The 9,720-nt window shown below is 40.1% G+C and overlaps 1 non-coding gene across 1 annotated transcript; it reads left to right on the forward strand.

Moving 5' to 3' along the window:
- Positions 1-290: 290 nt before the first annotated feature.
- TRNAT-UGU (transfer RNA threonine (anticodon UGU)) lies at positions 291-366 on the forward strand. The gene has a single exon. It is a non-coding gene; the product is annotated as a tRNA-Thr (tRNA).
- Positions 367-9,720: the final 9,354 nt, after the last annotated feature.

A 9,720-nucleotide genomic window follows, 5' to 3' on the forward strand; every position in this document is an offset into this window, starting at 1 on the left:
GGAAGCTAGATTAAAGAAATGGCCCACCAGTTTTCTGCTCCACTGTTTCTCTACCATCTGCCCAAATTCAATGAGAACCTACAAGTGTATGGTCCCGACAGCCACCAGTACTGGCCCTACAGCAATGACAGAATCAAGTACAGTTGAGTATACATTTTATTAAACATTTTATGTGGATTTTTCAGTTTGAATATTTACAGTATTTCGGCTTTTCCCAATATCTCAATTGTAAATAACAGCATTTCTTGAACTGCAAAAGTTAACACTCAACTCAAAAATTGTCAGCTTTGGCCCTGGCCAGTTGGCTCAGTGGTAGAGCGTCGGCCTTGTGTGCAGGACTCCTGGGTTCGATTCCTGGCCAGGGCACGCAGGAGAAGTGCCCATCTGCTTCTCCACCCCTCCCCGTCTCCTTCCTCTCTGTCTCTCTCTTCCCCTCCCGCAGCCAGGGCTCCATTGGAGCAGAGTTGGCCCAGGCACTGAGGATGACTCTATGACCTCTGCCTCAAGCGCTAGAATGGCCCTGGTTGCAACAGAGCAATGCTCCAGATGGGCAGATCATCGCCCCCTGGTGGGCATGCCGGGTGGATCCTGGTCGGGCGCATGCGGGAGTCTGTCTGACTGCCTCCTCATTTCCAACTTCAGAAAAATACAAAAAAAAAATTGTCAGCCTTTTCTTTACTCTTAAGAAAAAAATATTAGAAAGATTAATTGCCTAGAAATAATATTTAGGACAATTGTTAACAAAACGGTAGCAAAATTTTTCTTTATAATCACTAATTTGTTTTAATCATGGAACAATTTGCCATTCTATGAATAAAATATATTATTTTTACTGTTAGATTATTTATTGCTATATTGATATAATACCAAAATAAATGGGGTCACTAAATTTTCCATCACCTCCCAGCTACTATATCCCTATATTTTATTTACAATGATCCAATAATGCATCTGTGAAAATGACACACATTGATTGGCCCCTGATATAGAAAACTTTAAAATAAAACTAGGTAGAACCCTCCTTGGCTGCTTGTGTAGTTGGAGATTATAGTCACTTATCTTTTTTAGCTTCAAGCTTCTTGGCATTCTTTGCTCATCACTCAGGACAATAGCTAGTTGTTGTCAGAATTTAGCTGTAATTTGCAAAGGCACTCGCTATACACAAAAGTTTGAAGGAGGTGACAATTCAATCCAAGCTAGTGAGTCTGGAAAATTTTTAAGTCCTACAATGTTATACAAAAGCACAGAGACAATTTGAACCTTACAATGTAGGTGACATCAAACCTTATTTATACATGGAGGCTCAGTGACCACATTCTTCTTTAAAAACTCATTGCAATAAAACATTTCCCCCTAAACTGGTCTAAAAGTTTACATTTATTGTGACATTCTTTTCATTTAAATTTCTTACTTTTTCACAGAAAATTATAACCAAATAAAAAGTACAAATTATTAAGAGATAAACTTTTGTGATATAAATATTCTACAACCATCTGGAAAAACAAATGCAGAATTAGAAAGTGTAACTAAACTAAAAGTTATTAATGATGTTACTAACTAAAATTATTGAGCCTGCGCTCTCAGATTTGAAAACTTAAGTGTTTTTCTTGCTCAAATAGGAGATATTTTAAACTTTTGAGTCTAGTGTTTATGATTAAAAATTAATAACAAACAATCATCATCAGTACTTTCCAACCCATTATAAGACTATTCAGGATGGTTTTAGGCATTTTTTTTTCTAGTAGACAAAAAATTAAATCCAGGGGTCCTCTACTCCATTTAGCAAGGATATTTATTTCTCCCAGATAAAATATTTGTAAAAATAATTTTATAACCAATTATTTTTCTCTACAAAATATTTTGCATTTGGACTTGCTACAGTTTTAGAGGTATGCCATACAGGAGTTCAAGACCAGGTAATCCACCTGTCTTGTAGATATTTTGAAACACCATAAGGAGGACCAGATGAAGCAGACATAGCATTTATTATTTACATACAGAACGACCCAATGGCAGCCAGTCAGGTAAGCAAGCAAGATCATGTGAGCAGTCTGGCTTATAAAGCAGTTAAAAAATAGCCTCATAAAGCCAAGGGCAGGAAATGCATGTGCTGGGAGTCAAGGAATGGAAACCTTCCTCAAGGTCTGTTTGTTCTGTGACACAACATGACACACATTCAAAAGTGGACAGGCCCAGGCTCTGAACCATATGCCAGAAAGTGTGAAAGGTCCATGTCCAGCATTAATTCTACAAGGTAGTGGTGGGATTCAAATAATTTAACAACCAGTTCTCTGCCCTCATGACCGTTTTAAGTATAAAAAATTATATACCAAAAGGTAGTTTATTATTTCATGCATTTAATACTTAAATAAGAACAATAAAAGAGATACACAAAACTAGATTATGTTATAAGAAAGAGTTTTAAAATATTAATGAGAAAAAGATTAAATAATACTCAGAATATCTCGGGAGAATTTTGGGCCTAACACAAAACTGAAACAATCGATAGGTTATTTGACACTTTCTCTCTTTACGTTATATATTTGCTTACTGAAGTAACAAACACGAGGGAATTAAAATGTAGTATTTCATCAGGTATAATGAGTTTTATGAAATAAATAAATAAATAAATATTATAAGCATATATCTGTCAAATTCTTTTCACCTATGGACAGAATGAACTACTATGAGTAGTTAAAATAAGCACTTACTATGAGTGCTTAGAATATGTTATTACGCAAATGAATGTTAAAAAAATAGTAAGGAATGTAAATTTGTAATTTTCACATTGGGCTGCCCAGGTGCCCACCTTAGAACCCTGATTACGAGTTCCATTTTAACAACCAGTTTATTAAACTTAACAAAAAAAAAGGTATCAGTCTGTCTAACAGGTGCGAACCTGCTGAATCCCATCACTGCTACAAGGTATAAATCATATATGCTCCTCCTTCTCCTCCTTTAATTTTTCTCTTTGTTTTTTCTGCAGTATGTTAAAAATTTTTAATTTTATTAATTTTTTTAAAGATTTTTATTTATTCATTTTAGAGAGGAGACAGAGAGAGATGGACAGAGAAAGGAAAGAGAAGAAGGGAGGAGCAGGAAGCATGAACTCCCATATGTGCCTTGACCAGGCAAGCCCAGGGTTTTGAACCAGTGACTTCAGTGTTCCAGGTCAATGCTTTATCCACTGCGCCACCACAGACCAGGCTAAAATTTTTTTTAATTAATTTTTTCATTGATTCGCAAGAGAGAACAAGAGAGAAGAAAGAGGATGGGGGGAAGGTAGTGAGAGAGAGAGAGAGAGAAAGAAAGGGAAGCATCAATTCATTGTTTCACTTAGTTTCATTTAGTTGTGCACTCATTGATTGCTTTGCCTATGTGCCCTGACAGGGGATGGAACCTGTGACTTCTGGCGCTTCATGTTGATACTTTATCCACTAAACCACCCCACCAGGGCCTTCTATATTATATTTTTATATAATTATCTTCTAAAATCCCCACAAAGTAATTAATTGAAATTTCCTCCTTAGAATTACTTTTTAACATAAGACCTTATTTTTCTTATACATTTAGCATTTTTTTCTCCTTCCTCCTTTAATCTTTTCATAATAATGTAGCCTTTTGCTGAAGTAACTCAGCCCCAACTTCTCTGTGTCCTATTGTCTTTTTTTTTTTTTCTTTTTTTTTTTCAGAGACAGAGAGTGAGTCAGAGAGGATAGACAGGGACAGACAGACAGGAATGGAGAGAGATGAGAAGCATCAATCATTAGTTTTTCATTGCGCTTTGCAACACCTTAGTTGTTCATTGATTGCTTTCTCATATGTGCCTTGACCACGGGCCTTCAGCATACTGAGTAACCCCTTGCTGGGGCCAGCGACCTTGGGTTCACGCTGGTGAGCTTTTTGCTCAAACCAGATGAGCCCGCGCTCAAGCTGGTGACCTTGGGGTCTCGAACCTGGGTCTTCCACATCCCAGTCCGACGCTCTATCCACTGCGCCACCGCCTGGTCAGGCTGTCCTATTGTCTTTACACAACTATTTTAACTATTTTTATTTGTTTTGTACTCATTATACTCCCTGATATTCCTTCTATTTGATTAGTCCATCAAAATATGCTTACTGAATATTAACAATAAAAATAATAGTGTTGACAGGAGATCATCATATCTGATATAACCTCACTTAGTAATAGGAAAAATGTATGCTAAAAAATTAAAAAGTAGGCCCTGGCCGGTTGGCTCAGTGGTAGAGTGTCGGCCTGGCATGCGGGGGACCTGGGTTCGATTCCTGGCCAGGGCACATAGGAGAAGCGCCCATTTGCTTCTCCACCCCATCCCCCTCCTTCCTCTCTGTCTCTCTCTTCCCCTCCCACAGCCAAGGCTCCATTGGAGCAAAGATGGCCCGGGTGCTGGGGATGGCTCCTTGGCCTCTGCCCCAGGCGCTAGAGTGGCTCTGGTCGTGGCAGAGCGACGCCTGGGAGGGGCAGAGCATCGCCCCCTGGTGGGCAGAGCGTTGCCCCTGGTGGGTGTGCCGGGTGGATCCCAGTCGGGCACATGCAGGAGTCTGTCTGACTATCTCTCCCCGTTTCCAGCTTCAGAAAAATACAAAAAAAAAAATTAAAAAGTATCAATTAATTAAGTACTAAAATATTGTGAAAATTCACAGAGTCTCAATGTTTGTTATACCAAAAGCACTTTTCTAAAAAAGTTGTTCAAAAGTAGTTCTTTGTCAATAATATATTACTTTTTATGTCATGGGATCTGGCAACTCTGGTCTAAAACTAATTGGGACAAAAACCTCCACCATAGCCAAAGACTACAGACTAAAATAAAACACCTATGGAAGGCCAGTAGGTTGTAAGGTGTCCTGGCATGAACTCTTCTCCATTGAACATTCTATATAAAATTCTATATTAAACAGAATCAACTTCTTCCTTTTGTCATATTTGGATACAAAATATATGGGAACATCTTGGAAATTATAACAGTAGTAAAAGAGAAAGAGAATGAAAGGATTAATTACAAATGAAGGGAAGCAAAGTTGCTACTCCAATGCCATTTTGGGATATTAATTATTTTAAGCTAATTATTATTATTATTATTATTTATCACACATATGAAAGAAAGAGGATAAGACAGACAGGGACAGACAGACCGGAAGGGAGAGAGATGAGAACAAGCTATTCTTCCTTGTGGCACTTTGGTTGTTCATTGACTGTTTTCTCATATGCGCCTTGACCAGGGGACTCCAGCCAAGCCAGTGACCTCTTGCTCAAGCCAACGACCTTGGGATTCAAGCCAGCAGTCTCTGGGCTAAAACCAGCAACCATGGGGTCATGTCCATGATCCCACGCATAATCTGGTGACCTTGGGGTTTCAAACCTGGGTCCTCAGCATCCCAGGATGACTCTCTGTCTACTGTGCCACTGCCTGGTCAGGCTAAGATGACTATTTTTAAGAAACAAAAGGCTGTGGACAAAAAAGGTGCTACATGCTAAATCTGACAATCTCAGAGAAAGCCTGCATGGTGGCCTTGTAGACTCAGAAACCTAAACTAACCACACAGGATGGTCAGAAATTAAAACTTTCTAATTAAAAGTAGTTCATGGTGGGTAGTCATGTCCTAGAATGGTATTTTTTCTAAACATAGGTCAATGCTTACCTTAATCAAGCTGTCTGTTGTATTTTTGCATCTACAACAGGATATCAGAGAATCAGCATGGCAAGGCAAACAATTTTAGCCATGTTGATGTAGAACAGTGGTCCCCAACCTTTTTTGGGCCACGGACCGGTTTAATGTCAGAAAATATTTTCACGGACTGGCCTTTAGGGTGAGACAGATAAATGCACAAAATAAAATTATGCGACCAGTGTAAAAACTGTGATATTTTTAAATATAATTGTCAAACTTATGAGACAAGCATCAAGAGTGAGTCTTAGACAGATGTAACAGAGGGAATCTGATCATTTTTTAAAAATAAAACATCATTCAGACTTAAATATAAATAAAACAGAAATAATGTAAGTTATTTATTTTTTCTCTGCAGACTGATACCAAATGACCCACGGACTGGTACCAGTCCGCGGCCCAGGGTTTGGGGACCACTGATGTAGAACACAGATTCAGCATCTGCCTGTGTTGGGTCTGCTGGAGGAAGGGAGTTCAGCAAAGGAACAATAGCTCTAGTCAGTGCTTCAGTCCTGGGATAGAGTTATACCAAACCCTTCCTCTCATCTCTAGCTCTCTTCTTGAAATTTGTCAATTTATTTCCTCCCTGTGTGTTTTAGTATTTTTTGAGCTGCTGCCCCTGTGCTGAAGCTTAAAGCAAATGAGTTTGTCAGCAAATGAGTTTGTGTGAAGGCCCTTTAAAAGTGTTTTGCAGTCTGCTGCTGCTCTTTGATGCTCCCAGTTGTTGTGGGGACTCCTCTTCCTAGCACTGGTGCACCAAGCTGGGGAACCAGGTGTGGAGTAAGGACCTTTTGCTCTTTAGGGGGGCTGCTACAGCTAAGATATTCCTGTTGATTCTCAATTGCCACACTATAGGTGTGGTACATGCCCACTCCACTTCTCATCCTCCCTTACCAGTCTTGACATGGCTTCTTCTTTATATCTTTAAATATAGAAATTCTGTTTAGCTAGTTCACAGGTGGTTTACAGTGATGATTGTTCTATAAGTTAGCTATAATTCTGATGTTCTCATGGGAGGAGGTAAGCGTAGAGATTACCTATTCTGTTGTCTTTTTCAGAAATCTCTAGAATATTATTTCTGAATCCAAATTTAAATGTAAAGATTACACCACAAGATTTTTATGATTGACATCTTTAATTATATCATAGGCCCTGACCTAAAGACTGAGTATATAATTTATTAGGACTAATTCCATGGAGCTTCTCTTATTGTCTTTCTCTTTCCCTTTTCCTCTTTCCCTCCATCTTTCTTTTTTCTTGAATTCTTCTTCCCTTTCTTCTTCTTTTCATCTCTGCTTGCTTTCTTTTCTTTCTTCCTTCCTTTCTTCCTCTCTTTCTTCCTTCCTTTGATCCTTCCTTCCTTCCTTCCTTCCTTCCTTCCTTCCTTCCTTCCTCCCTCCCTCCCTCCCTCCCTCCCTCCCTCCCTTCCTTCCTTTTTTCCTTCTTTTTTCTCTCTTTTGTTCTGTTTCTTTCTTTATTTAGCTCATTTTTTGTTCTTTCTTTCTATAAAGCTGATTCTCCCTACACTCAGTAAAACAAAAAGCTACATTCTACACAACAAGGAGAGGCAAAATTGCAATTAATTATAACCAGTGTCTCTGATTTTTTAGCCATTCAAAACACCTTTACACTAATATCTAAATATAGCAATAAATGACAAAGAGTAGTTTAATCCACTGTACTATTTAATTGCAAAAATTAGATATTTTCCTCATAGTCTGAATATCCTCAGGTAATGTCTATAATTTACTGGTCATTGCTTCTTACCTTTACATTTTATTGTTTCTTTGGCTGCTTCTGAGATAGCCTTAAAATGATGCTGCCACTATCATAAAGGCCTCAGAGAAGGAACCAGGGCAGCTAACTTCCTTCCCCATTATCTCATCCATCTGATCATTCTTTAGAGTAAAACTGTAAAAAAAAAATTATTTTGGAACAGTCTTCAATTTACATAAAAATTGCAAAGATAATCCAGGGTGCTCTTTATATATTCTTTATCCAGGTTTGCCTAATTTAACATCTTACAGAACCTTGGTAGAATTCCATAATATTGTAACAAGAAAGTTGCCTGGATATGACATGAATGTTTTCATATATTAGTTAAGGAAATAATTCATAAGGACCACTATCCTATACTCCTGCTTCATGAAGTTTATATTTTCAACACTCATATTACCCTATTGCTATAGTTATGGCAATTACTATGATTTTGAGCCATGTTATCAGAGCCAAGCTTCTTAAAAGTGTCATAGTCCTTTTAATTATTATTGAATTTATTGAAATACATTGGTGATAGATATATGAATTTACCAGAAATTCCAACTGCCCTTTGGTTGTTCTGCCTGACTGCCTGACTTCACCCTTACCTACTGGATAATTGCCCCTGAGGCAGAAGAGTTTCAAGAAGCTGGTCAATCACCCTAAGGAGGAGCATTCCAGGAAGCCAAAACCATGAATCCGCAGAAGGATTCATACCAGAACTTCTGACTCAGTATCTCCTCAGGCTCTCTCAAGCCCTATAAAATTTGCCTCTTAGTCTGTACTGGTGCCCTTCTCCCCAGAGAAGTGCCCAGCAGGGTTCCTTTCTTCCTTTCAATAAAGCCTGCTACACTGATCTTTTTGGACTCCCATGTATTCCAACATTTTGTGCCGAAACCCGGGACAGGGTACTAACTGCCTGGACGATCCCTCTTTGCCGTCCAAACTTACAACCAGGGAAGCAATGGGCAGCAGCAACTCATCCTGGGCTTACTCCCTGATTCTGTTTGGACATGTAATTGTAGGTTGATTGGCCGGCGATCTGTCCATGTCCTGAACCCCTGCCGGACCAGAAGGTAAGGAGTTTTCTCCCTTCTCCTTCCCCAGTCAGCTTCTCTTTTCCACAAAATTTTCTCTGGTCAGATGGTTTTCTCTGACATGCCTCAGCTTTTGAGGGGTTTAACTTTCAGTCTCAGTGGACTGTACAGAAACACTAGGCGCCTAGCCAAACCTCTCCACTCTCTCTCTTGGAACTCCCTGATAGGTGGTGATGACCTCTATCAGGGGCGACTCCCCCACATGGAGATTTTCTCCTCTTGGCACAGTGACAAAAGGCAGGGACACCCCTCTTGCTCACCTGTCTCCACTATGGGCTCTTCAGAGTCTAAACCTTCTGACCAGACCCCCCTAGGATGTCTCATAAAGAAAACATTAAAAAACCTGTAACACGGCGTGGCCCCAATACAAATTAGACAATGACTCCCATTGGCCTGAAAATGGGACATTCGGTTACAATATTCTGAGGGACCTAGATAATTTCTGCCACCAGACCAGGAGGGCATCAGAAATTCCTTACGTGCAGGCTTTCTTCTCCCTTCACTCCTGACCTTAATTTCTGTGCTGCTTGTTCTATAAACAGGCTGTTTTTGGCCAGAGAAACCTCACCTAAAACCTCCATTCCTAATCTTTCCTTCTCTGTGGACTCCCAACTCTCTCCCCCTCCTGCATGATCCCTGGGGCTGCCCCTCTCTCAGGACCCCTCTCTGATCCCTCTGCAAATCTCTTCCACTTGAGTCTCTTCCTTCCAGGAAGCCCTCTCCCCTCTCTTTGCTGAATCTTCTTTTTCATTCACCTGCAAATACCATTCTCTCTTTCTCCTCCCCTGCTGGCCAGGGGCTTCTCCCTTCTCCACACTGTTCTTAAACCCCTCCTGCCTCCTTACAGATGGGCGGCTCTGTCTCTTTTTCTTCTTTAACCCATTCCCCCCTCCCACCAGCTTTGGCTGTATCTTACCCATCCTCCCACCCCACCAGCTTAGGCTACAGCTGTGCCCACCTCCCGCTCATCCTCTCCCCTCTCTTCAGAGCTCCAAATCTTTTTCACTGCTCTGACTACGTGGTGCCACCACCAGCACTTTAATCTCCTCCTCCTCCTCCTGAGAATTCTGACCCTCCTTTTTTTCCATCCAGCTGCTCACACTGTCCTTCTGTCTGCTTTCTCTCTTCCTAACCTATATGCTGACAACTCCCTGCCATCTCGAAAAACTTAAAAAGG

Source organism: Saccopteryx bilineata, chromosome 3 (assembly GCF_036850765.1).
Source record: "Saccopteryx bilineata isolate mSacBil1 chromosome 3, mSacBil1_pri_phased_curated, whole genome shotgun sequence".
Classification (NCBI taxonomy): domain Eukaryota; kingdom Metazoa; phylum Chordata; class Mammalia; order Chiroptera; family Emballonuridae; genus Saccopteryx; species Saccopteryx bilineata.